The 12,053-nt window shown below is 41.2% G+C and overlaps 1 pseudogene across 1 annotated transcript; it reads left to right on the forward strand.

Annotated features, from left to right (window-relative positions):
* Positions 1-1,543: 1,543 nt before the first annotated feature.
* On the forward strand, positions 1,544-2,442 carry LOC108518066 (60S ribosomal protein L5-like; annotated as a pseudogene). The gene has a single exon (XR_001882283.1). The product of XR_001882283.1 is annotated as a 60S ribosomal protein L5-like (transcript).
* The last annotated feature ends 9,611 nt before the right edge of the window (positions 2,443-12,053 follow it).

Below are 12,053 nucleotides of genomic sequence, written 5' to 3' on the forward strand. Positions count from 1 at the left end.
AAGAACCAATGAGGTGGCTTAATGTGGAGCCCATCACTAGTGTGCTTCCGCTACCCACCCTGGGACCAGCAGGGGTCCAGCAGGGAGCTGAGTCTCTACTCCCATCTGACAACAATTAGACTAACCAGGAGGTGTGAGTAGGGACTAGTCACTACTCTGTGTTCTCCCCACCCCTGGTGTCAGTGGGCCCAGTGAGGAGCTGAAGCTCTACATCCACAAGACGACAAGAAACTGGATCAAGCAGCGTACAGCAGAGCCAGTGGACACTTTGACCTTTTCCCTCCCTGCCCCCTAAACCCCAAAGGGGATTTAGTGGGGGAGGTGAGCCTCTAGCCTCAACTGGCATCAACAGAATGAAATAGGATGAAGTGGGGGAGTTAATATCCTTCTTCCTCCTCCCCTGTTGTAGCAAGAACCAGTAAGCAGCAGAGCCTTCACCTCATCCAGCATCAGTGAGGCACAATGACGTGGTGGGAAATGGGGGTAGTTCGCCCTGTGCTTCCCCACTCCCTTCCCTGATGTCAGCAGGGCCAAGAGGAACTGAATTTGCCCCCCACCTGTCTCCAACAAGGCAGCGTGAGTCAGCGCTCCTTTTTCCCCAGCATGGTGTCAATGGGACCCAGCAGGAAAGTGAACATATACCCATCAGGACCTTTTGCTACACTTCAAGATTAAATATCATCTCATAATATCATATCTAAATACACTGGGTACAACAGAACATCACTTGTTATAAAAGAACCAGGAAAACCACAACTTGAATGAGAAAGTCAATAGATGCTGATACCAAGGAGAATCCAATGTTGGAATTATCTGATAAGGATTTTAAAATATCCACCATAAAAGTGCTTCAAAGGTGCACAAAACTGCTACAAATACTCTTAAAACAAAATTTTAAAATAGAAAAAAAATATAAGCAAATAAAAGGGTACCAAATTCAAATGATAGGGTTAAAAATATAATGCAACAAACTTGCAGTCTGACCCCAATAATAGATATGATAGAGGGTGGAATCAGTGAATTTGAGGCCAGATCAACAGAATTTGCCCAATCTGAACAACAGAGAAGAAGAACATGAACAGAATCATAGGGATTAGTGGAACAATAACAAAAGAGCTAGCATTTGCATTATCAGAGTCTCAGAAGGAGAGAAGTGTGTTGCTCAATGTATGTAAAGGAAATACTTCAGACAATTATATTTAAAAAGTGAGGAGGGCAAAGAGACCTAAATGGAGGTAAGGTTTCTACACTTCACTCCAAGTAGTAAAACATTAATATCACTAGACTGTGATGAGATATATCACAAGTATTTACATGTAAATAATAAGACTATACAATGTGATATTGTGATGTTCTGGGGGAAAACCTGATAGAAATGAAAGGAGAAATAGACAAATCAACAATTATAGTTGGAGATTTCAACACATTTATTTCAATGGTTAACAAAACTACTAGACAGCAAATCAGAAAGGATAAGAAAGAACTGAAAAACAGGTGCTGCTGGGCCTGCAGGTCTCTGTTGAGCAGCGGAAGCGGGTCTCTGTTCCGCAGGATGGGGTTTGTTAGAGCTGTTAAGAATAAGGCCTACTTTAAGAGATACCAAGTGAAATTTAGACGACGACTTGAGGGTAAAACCAATTACTATGCTCAGAAATGCTTGGTGATACAGGATAAAAATAAATACAACATACCCAAATACAGGATAGTAGTTCATGTAATAGAGATATCATTTGTCAGATTGCTTATGCCCGTATAGAGGGGAATATGATAGTTTGTGCAGCATATGCACACAAACTGCCAAAATATGGTGTGAAGGTTGGCCTGACAAGTTATGCTGCAGTGTATTGTACTGGCCTGCTGCTGGCCCGCGGGCTTCTCAATAGGTTTAGCATGGACAACATCTATGAAGGCCAAGTGTAGGTGACAGGCAATGAATACAATGTGGAAAGCATTGATGGTCAGCCAGGTGCCTTTACCTGCTATTTAGATGCAGGCCTTGCCAGAACTGTCACTGGCAATAAAATTTTTGGCTTCCTGAAGGGAGCTGTGGATGGAGGCTGGTCTGTCCCTCACAGTACCAAATGATTCCCTGGTTATGATTTTGAAAGCAGGGAATTTAATGCAGAATTATACCGGAAGCACATCACGGGCCAGAATGTTGCAGATTACATGCGCTACTTAATGGAAGAAGATGAAGATGCTTACAAGAAACAGTTCTCTCAATACATAAAGAACAGCGTAACTCCAAACATGATGGAGGAGATGTATAAGAAAGCTCATGCTGCTATACATGAGAATCCAGTCTATGAAAAGAAGCCCAAGAAAGAAGTTAAAAAGAAGAGGTGGAACCGTCCCAAAATGTCCCTTGCTCAGAAGAAAGATCGGGTAGCTCAAAAGTAGGCAAACTTCCTCAGAGCTCAGGAGCGGGCTGCTGAGAGCTAAACCAAACAATTTTCTATGAAGATTTTTCAGATAAAGACAATAAACTTATGGACAGCAAAAAAAAAAAAAAAAAAAAGGGACTGAAAATGTAATCAAGCAACAAGATTTAATGAAAATGGATGGAACACTCCATTCAGCAGGAGGAGCATGCATGTTTTTCAAGCATTGGTGGAACTTTCTTCAAGATGGACTATCTCCTGGGCCATTAAAAAAAAACTCAGCCAATTTAAAAGAATTAAAAAGATACAGAATATGTTTTCTTATCATAATAGAATGAAGTGAGAAATCAAGAACAGAAAGAAAAGAAGAATATTTGTAAATACTTGGAAATGAAGCAACATACTTCAACTAATCCATAGGTTAAATAGGAAATTTTAATGGAACGTTAAAAAGACATAGAGATGAGTGAGCATGAACACACAACACATCAAAGTGTATGGGATGCAGATAAAATAGTGCTGAAAGGAAAATTCATAGTACTAAATGCTTATTTTAGAAAAGAGGAAAGGTCTCAAGTCATTCACCTAAATCCCTACCTCAAGAACATTGAAAGGGAAGAGCAAAATAAGTAGAAACCAGACAGAAGAAAGGAAATAATAAAGTTAAGATTATACATTAATAAAATTGAAGCCAGGAGAACAATAGAGAAAATCCATGAAACAAAAAGCTGGCTCTGAAAAGAATCACCAAAGTTGATAACCTCTAGCAAGATTGACAAAGTTAAAAATTAAGAAGGTTCAAATCACCAGTATCAGGAATGAAACAGAAGATATATCTAGAGATCATGCCTCCATTAAAAAATAGTGAGGTTGCCAGGCATGGTGGCTCACACCTCTAAATCCCAGCAATTTGGGAGGCTGAGGCAGGCAGATTACCTGAGGTCAGAAGTTCGAGACCAGCCTGGGCAACATTAAACCCCATCTCTACTAAAAATACAAAAATTAGCCGGGTATGATGGTGCACATCTGTAATCCCAGCTTCTCGGGAAGCTGAGGAAAGAGAATCACTTGAACTTGGGGCGCAGAGGCTGCAGTGAGCCAAGATTGTGCCACTGCATTCCAGCCTGGGTGACAGAGTGAGACTTTGTCTCCAAAAAAAAGGAGGGAATACTAGAAAATAGCTTTACATTGATAAATTCGGCAACTTAGAAGAAATGGACCAGTTCCTCAAAAACTAGAAACTGTCTGACTCAACAAAGTTGAAACAGACAAACTGAATTGTCCTATAATCTTCAAGAAAGTGAACCCTTCATAATAATATAAAAGCTCCTGAAAAATAAATCTCCTGGCCTTGTAGCCTTGGAGAATTCTATTTACCATTTAAAAAAAATGTTACTCTCTCCTCTTCTATTTTCAGAAAATTCTATTTCCAGAAAATAGAAGAGGAGAGGGTACTCCTTGATCATTTTAGAAGGCTAGTATTACTCTGATACTAAAAGTAGACAAAGATAGAAGAAAAAAAGAGTAAAGCTGCATGATAGTAGCACTCATGAATGTAGATACAGAAATCTTCAACAAAATATTAACAAATTGAATCGATAATGTACAAAATGAATTACATGTGGCAACCTAATGGAATTTATCTCTAATATGCAAGTATGCTTCAACATTCAAAAGTCAATCAAATGCAATCCACCACATCAACAGACCAAAGGAGAAAAGGTCACATGATCATGTCAGTTAACACAGAAAAAGCATTTGACAAAATCCAACAACAATTCATGATAAAAACTCAGCAAACTAGGAAAGAAGAGAATTTCCTCAACTTGAAAAAAAGAGTCTACAAAAATTATAGCTAACATCATGCTTAACAGTGGAACATTGAATACTGTTCCCCCAAGATTAGGAAAAAGGCAAGAATGTCCATTGTTATTCAACTAGTGCCAAAAGTTTTAGCAGTGCAATAAGGCGATAAAAATAAATTAAAACATAGAGATTAGAAGGGAAGAAAAAATCTGTAGCTTTCTGACAAAGTTGCAAAAGCAATCCAGTGGAGGAAAGATGGCCTTTTAAGCAAGTAGAGGTGGAGTAATTGGACATCCACAGGCAATAAACTGAACCTCAACCTAAGTCTCACACATTATAAAGAGATCTAACTCAAAATGAATTACTTAAATATAAAATGTAAAATGATAAAGCTTTTAGAAAAAAGGATAAAATCCTTGAGACCTAGGGATAGGGAAGAAGTTCTTAGGGTTGACATCAAAAGCACATTTCATAAAAGGAAAAATTGGTAAGCTGGATTTCATGAAAACTAAAATTTTTTGTTCTATGAAATACCATGTGAAGAGAATGAAAAGATAAGCTACAGACAGGAAGAATATATTTTCAAATGACACCTCCAACAAAGGACTTGAGTCTAGAATATATAAAGAACTCTCAAAACTCAGCAGTGAAAAACAAACAATCCAATTAGAAAGTGGTCAAAAAACATCAACAGACATTTCACTGAAGAGGATATACCCATGGCAAATAAGCACATGAAAATAGGTACATCATTGTAGCCATTATGGAAATGCAAATCAAAACTCCTATGAGATATTACTACATTTCTAGTAGAATGGCTGAAATAAATATTAATAACATGAAAATGGAATAATCTTTGTAGATTGCACCAACACTGTTTTCCTGGTTGGGGTGCCATTAAATGTTGTGTAAAGTGTTACCACTGGGAGAAAACGGATAAAGGGTGCATAGGATCTCTCTGAATTATTTATTTCTTATGCTTCATTGCTATAGTTACATTCATGCAAATGCTACAATTACATTTAAAGAATTTTTTTAAAAGGTATAAAACAAAAACCTATGCATGAGTAAGTTTAGAAAGAAATAGAGCAAAATATTGATATCTCTATGTTGTAAGTGGTCTTGACGATTAAAAAAGAACATTCTTTCCATTGTTATTTATCTTAAAAAAGTGTATTAGAATGAGGACGGCGGCACGGTATTTAGTGGCAGCTCCCCATTCCCTCTTAGCTTTTAGCAATATCTATAGGAGAGTAGCTTATTTGGGGGAGAATTGAGACTTACAATTTAACTTGGGCTAGATTAAAAATTGTCTGTTTTTTGTCTCCCTCCTGTTTAAATGTTGCATCAAAAAGTCTTCTTAAGAATATTCAGTAATTCAGACGTTACACTAATTCACATTCTCCATCTCAGCTTGTGATCCAAGTGAGGTTTTTTGACAACTTGCTCTTTGGGAGTATATTTTAAACATAAGCATGTGATTCAACAGCACTTGACCCTGAAGTTGTGATTTAGTGCTTTTAATTGCAAGCTCTAGCTTGTGAGCATTATGGAAAGGCTGTTTAGTGTGTTATGGGAATGGTCACAATTTCTAACTGAACTCAAGTGGAAGCATGGGGAAAAATGGACTCCTTGTTGTTTATCACGTAAGTGGGAGCATGGAACATGAAATGAGGAACTCTGAACCGTGAACAGCAGGAACGTGCAGGGATGCTGGGCTGCAGGGAGGCTGAGCACCTGGTTGGGAGAATGAACATCATCAGCATAGAAAGCCGGGCACCCTGTGCACTAAGAACACACACAAGTGCTTCAAGGCCTAGGCTGGGGAAGGAACCAGGGCATAGTCCAGTTTCACAGTCTGCTAAGAAAGAGATCACCAGAGACCTTAAGTCCAGACTGTAAGCCTTGTTTTGACCAATTTGCCAGACAGATATCTTCCAGACACATACTGGAAAAATGCTACCTCAAGCGATGATCCAGCTGGAAACACTTCTTGTATAAGTGGGGTGTGTCAAGGGTCCCCAAGATCACCCCCAGGATTGACGATTCACTAGGAGAACTCACAGGACTTGAGGTATACTTATATTCATGGCTATGATTTATTACAGCAAAATCATATGTAAAAAATACATATATATGCACACACGCATCTCTCTCTCTCTCTCTCTCTCTCTCACACACACACACACACAAACACACACTCTCACACACACACAAAATGCAAGGTCAGCAAAGGAAAAAGGCACATGGGCTGAAGTCCAGAGGAAACCAGAAACAAGTTTCCAAGAGTCCTCTCTCAATGGGGTCATGCAGGACATGCTTAATTCTCCCAGCAACAAATTGTGACAATGCATGTGAAATGTTTACCAGGGAAACTCAGTAGAGACTCAGTGTCCATGGTTTTTATTGGGGCCTGGTCATGTAGACTCCCTCTGCCTAGCACATATCAATGCAGACTTTCAGAAGAAAGCACATGTTCAGCACAAACCACATTGTGTGCTCAAACGGTTTGGCACAGTGAGCCACCCTTATCAGTCAAGGAATGGTAGGAATCTTCCCAAACCCAGGTTCCCAGATGCAGTCTCAGGATAGCAGTCTCAGGCCTTTCATGTTAACTTTATTTTGCACATCGTGTCATAAGATAAAGTATATGCCCTTCCTGATTGGCATTAGTGCCCTTCCCTCTTCAAGGTCAAATAACTAGAATAAATAAAAACCAGGAATAAGTAAATGACAATGTCAATGACATTGACAGTGGAAGAGAGGCCATCAGATGACCAAGTATTTTTATTACTTTCTGGAGAATGCAAAGCATGGAATGAAATTGACAGGCCAACCTGCTACAGCTTGAATGTTTTTGTCTCTCCATGATTAATGTAACAAAACCTACCAAGGTGATGGTATTAGGAGGTGGGGCCTTTGAGAGGTGATTAGGTCACAATCACTCTGCCCTCATGGGTGGGCTTAGCGCCTTGTCAAAGAGAGCTTCCTTGCCTCTTACACCATATGCAGACCCAGCAAGAACGTGCCATCTGTGAACAAGGAAGTGAGCCCTCAGCAGACACTGAATCTACCACTACCTTGATCTTGGACTTCCCAGACCCCAGAACTGTGAGAAATCAATTTCTGTTGTTTATAAGCCACCCAATTTATGGTATTTTGTTATAGCAGCCTGAGCTGACTAAGACACAAGCTGAGTGGACACAACTGGAGGTGGGGGTTGTTTCTTCTGGATGACCCTGGAGAGACAATGGGTCTTAAGGATTGAGAGCAGGAGAGGAATTCAGGCGGAGAGTCATGCATTTCCATGAAGGCCTGTTTAATAGCAGGACACCCAGTTCCCCACAGCAGAGCACCTGACTGCAGTAATAGCATCTGCCACAGCTCCAGAAACCTTCTCTGGGAAGAAAACTTAACAGCCTGGCCAGGCAGTGCTTGGTCCCTTGGGGTGAGAGACCGAGACCCCTGAATACATAGCTTAGTGCTGGGGAGGGTCAGCCTGCTTGTTTGCCATCAGTCAGCACTGCCTCATAGGAAACCTGCCAGGTGACTGCCCTGCGTTGGACCCAGAGTTTTCTGCTGCTGGGCATCCAGGGGTGATGCCTCCACAGTGATGGGAGGTGGTGCTGGCTGCCTGTACTGGTCCACTCAGGCTTCCACTTGTATGTTGGAATCTCCCCATTTGGGGGAGGCCACCCTTCTTTGGGCTGTATCCTGCTTTGATTCTCCTTGTTGAAGTAGAGATGGAAATTTCAGGAGACATAGGGGTGAAACTGGCCAGTGAGTTTCACAATATTCTGATATTACCTACAGCGCTTTCAGCTTTCTACCAGAAGGTAAAACTTTCGAGATCCTGAAGGTGCTAGGTTGCTGTCCCATGATTGAGGGGATGTGCTGTGGCATTTCTGCAGGCTTTACATGTTTCCCTTTAAGCAAGATGGAAAGTTTTCTGACCCTTTTATTATTTGCCAGGGCAGAGGTTGTAGCCCCTTGGTGAAATTTAATTATACCCTCCACCAAATCCAATTACTACCCACACCCATGAAATCCCATTATAACTTTCTTTTGCTTCATTAGAGATACACCAAGACAGGTCCCTTCCTAATCCATCATGGCAGATTCCCTAAAGAATGTTAGTTAGAGATTTTGCATATATTGTTCATTACTTCGCAGTGCAAATATGCAAAAATGCAAATGACCTACCATTAACTTTCTTAAAGACCAGGAAGGGGTGTCCTCTTCCTGACTGGTCTGGGTGGCTTCTGTTGCAGAGACCTCTGTCTTGGAACTGCCCATGGCAAGATGTGTGCCTGCTGATGGGAAGCCTGGCAGTAATACCATCAAGCCTTATGTCCAGAAGAGCACAAAATGTTTCTCCAATCAGAAGGGAGCATTGGGTTGTTTTGGTACCGGGCTGTGGCGGGTGGCCAAGAGAACAAAACTCCTTTTGTACTTTTTCCGTGCTTAAAACACTAGACTCAACTGAGATGTAGTTTGGGGTAGGACAGACCTTTCCTGCAGGGGTTGGGGAACCCAGCTGTTCTTCCCCTGCAGGAATGCCTGAGCCATGCTGTGGGGGAGGCCGGCTGATGTGTGCTGGGTACCGGTGGTGGGGCATCAGTCCAGTGTAGTTTCTATCAAATTTGAACTGAGGAAGAAAATAAAAGAGACCAAGCACATATCTGTTTTACTCTAAGAAAGCTGATTCCTTAGGAATTTCAGACCGCCGAGGGTATTTTCCTAAGGATAATCAGAGAATTAACAATCAAGCAACATCAAATTTTTTTGTTTTGTTTTTATTTTCAACTTTTACAATAAAAAATTTCAAACAAATTTCAAGACAGAAGTTGAAAGACTAGTACAATAAATGTCTGGGCACACCGTCCACCTGGTTTCATTACATGTTAACACTTTGCCATATTAAAATTTCTCTTTTTTACCCTCTGTGCATATGTTTGTGCGTGTGTGTGTGTGTGCATGAAATCGTTTGAGAGTAAGTTGCAGACATCAAAACACTTCATCCCTAAGAGCTTCAATGTTCATTTTCTAAAAATAAGGATCTTTTCTTATAAAATTATAATAACCATCATCATACCTAAAAAATGAGAAGTGATCTCACAGTATTATCTAAAAAAATTTAAAGAAAATCAACAGCATGAAAAAGAAGGAGCAAGATGAACAAACATAACAACAGGCACTGGAGGAAGCACAATAGAGAAACAAAAACGAATTAGTAACCCTAGGGATGTGTGGCCACATTGCATCCATAGAGCAAGAACAGCCTGCTATGAAATACAAGCATTCAGAGATCCGTAAGTGACGGGAAAATTAAATATATACATTTACAAAAAAAAAAAAATCCAATATAAGGACTAAAGAACAAATTTGAGAAAACTTCCCAGAATGAAGATCAGAAAGACAAAAAAGGGGGAGTCGGATTAAAGGGAAATTTCCATTCCATCCATTTTTGATGGATAATCAGTGTAAAATCTGTAACATTTCCAAGAAAGGGATTGGAGAATATAGAAAGGCAGGTAAATCAGAGAAATAGAAGAAAATTCTCGAGATCTGAAGAAAGGCAAAAAAGTCTGGAGGTTGGCAGGACCCATTGGAAAAGACTAGAGCCTGAAAACAACCTGGAGAGTTTCAGAACATCAAGCAAGGGCAAAGAAAGGCCTCAAAACCCTCAAGCTGAAAACACGTGGGATTATTTACTAAGGCCTAAGAGTCAGATTGACCACAGACCTCTCAAGCAGCACTGAAGGATGCAACAGCTTCTCAACTGTAATGTACCCATACATCCTTGGATATCTTGTTCAACTTCAGATTCTGGGGTGGGGGAATTCTGTATTTCCAGCAATCTCTTAGGTGATATTATGGCTCCTGGTCTATGGATCACACTGAGTGGCAAGGGCCTACAGGTCTAGAATAAAATAGAATAATACCTTTAAAGTTCTGAAGAAGGTTGCTTTGAATGTAAAATTTCACAGTTAGCCAAATTATTGATCAAGTATGAGGCAAGATAAAGGCAGATACTCAAATGCACGGTAAGTTCACTTGCCGTGCATTTTCGGAAAAATGTTCCTTGTGGATGAACTGCAGAAAAGCATTCAAGAAATGAAGAATTTAAAAGACATGGATCCTTTCTGGAGCGAACCCAAGTGGAGTATGTGTGAAGAAATACCTGGATGCTAGTGACGTGACAAGCCCAGAAAACAACTAGTCCAAATTTGAACAGGAAGTCAGAAGGGTCAAAAGACTGACTTTAAGAAGGAAACAATTTCTGTTCAACAAAAAGAAGCAGGAAGATTCTAGTGATATGATAGAAAAGGCATGTTTCTTCTTGAAACAAGAGAAAGAAGAGTCCATTAAGACTTCAGGAAAAACAAAAGCACTCAAGAAAAGCATGCTCCAACTACGAGCAAACTAAAGCATGACATGAGAATGTATTTGACCTTCACACAGGGAAGCTTCCCCTTCTAGGAGAACAAAACTACTTAAAATGGTTATTTCTGGAGTGAGTTATTAAAGGTAAAAGATTGGGTAGGAGATTTTGCTTTTATTTAAGACTATTTAACAGGGCTTTTAATTTTTAGAGATCAAGTATTTTAAAACCATTAAAAAATATTATCTCCCTTTGATACAAAATGTTGGGGAGGGAAGAAAAGGAATGAAGAGTGACAAAGAAAGGAAGGGCTTTTCAAGAGAACAGACCAACTCATGATACACGCAAGCCCACCCCATCCTCCAACTAACAACCCTCTTTACTCCCACGACTGGGAAGTATTCCAGATTATTCCCCCAGACAAGCAGGACATCAAGTGTTAGAATGAGACCCTGAGACCCGCCTGTGTAAGGCGGTGGGTGCGGACTGAACCTTGGGCTGAAGAACTTGGACTCCTTCTGCTCCAGGAAGGAACCACATAGTGGACCTGAAAGAACATTCTCACCAAAGCCCTAGCCCTCTGGCTGTAGGGTGAGCCCCACGGATTAGCAGGTGAAGATGTTGAGATGCCAGTGGAGAAAGTACAGATACCCCTAACGTCAGAGGTGGGGGCTGGGTCCACCCAATTGCGTGACATGAAGCATCAATTTTAAGGCTTGTGACTTGAATGGCAGCAGCAGGGGCTGTAGGAGTGGCTGGTGCAGGAGTGACAGGGCTGTGGGTAACAACTCTGCTTTCCTGGAAGAGTGCCTGCCTTCCTCTTCTGAGGGCCTCCTGAAGAGAGAGAGCAAGTGGAGGGCTGAGGGCCTCACCCAGCAGAACCAGGGCAAACAGTTCAATGGACCTTCCCTGAAACCTGCAGACAGGGACTTACGTCCAGAATCACCTCTGATGATGGCAGAAGGAAAAACTACAGGGAGGTATAGAGGTGTGTGAAATGGGGCCAGACAGGCAGGCAGAGGCCTGGCAGGTGAAGGCTGTCAAGGCCTTGGAGGATGATGGGGGTGGGGGGGGCAGCCAAGCGTGGGCCTGGGCCCAAGTTCTCATCCTGGAGGGGGATGGTGGTGCCCAGGCCAGGGTGGCAGCATTGGAAATGAAGTGTGGAGGGGGACTGGAAGATCAGTTTGAGGGACAGAATTGATACAATGCATTCCCAAAACGTGAGCATTCTATTTTGGGGATGTGGAAGAACTTTGGAGTGATTTTAGAAAAGAGGACCAAGGTAGTTAGAACAGACAAGTTCTGTTTTTCTCTTTCCAAATCCATTGACCCATACACAAAGCTGGCACTAATTTTTCGAAACCAGATGTAGCAGCATCTAAATATTTACATTTTTCCCCATCAGGACTCCATGTGTGAGATTCTGGAGAAAAGGGAGCCTTCTGGATCTGGGGCCTTTGTTTGTCTTTTCTTCTCTGCTC

Source organism: Rhinopithecus bieti, unplaced genomic scaffold (genome assembly GCF_001698545.2).
Source record: "Rhinopithecus bieti isolate Rb0 unplaced genomic scaffold, ASM169854v2 scaffold_42219, whole genome shotgun sequence".
NCBI classification, from domain to species: domain Eukaryota; kingdom Metazoa; phylum Chordata; class Mammalia; order Primates; family Cercopithecidae; genus Rhinopithecus; species Rhinopithecus bieti.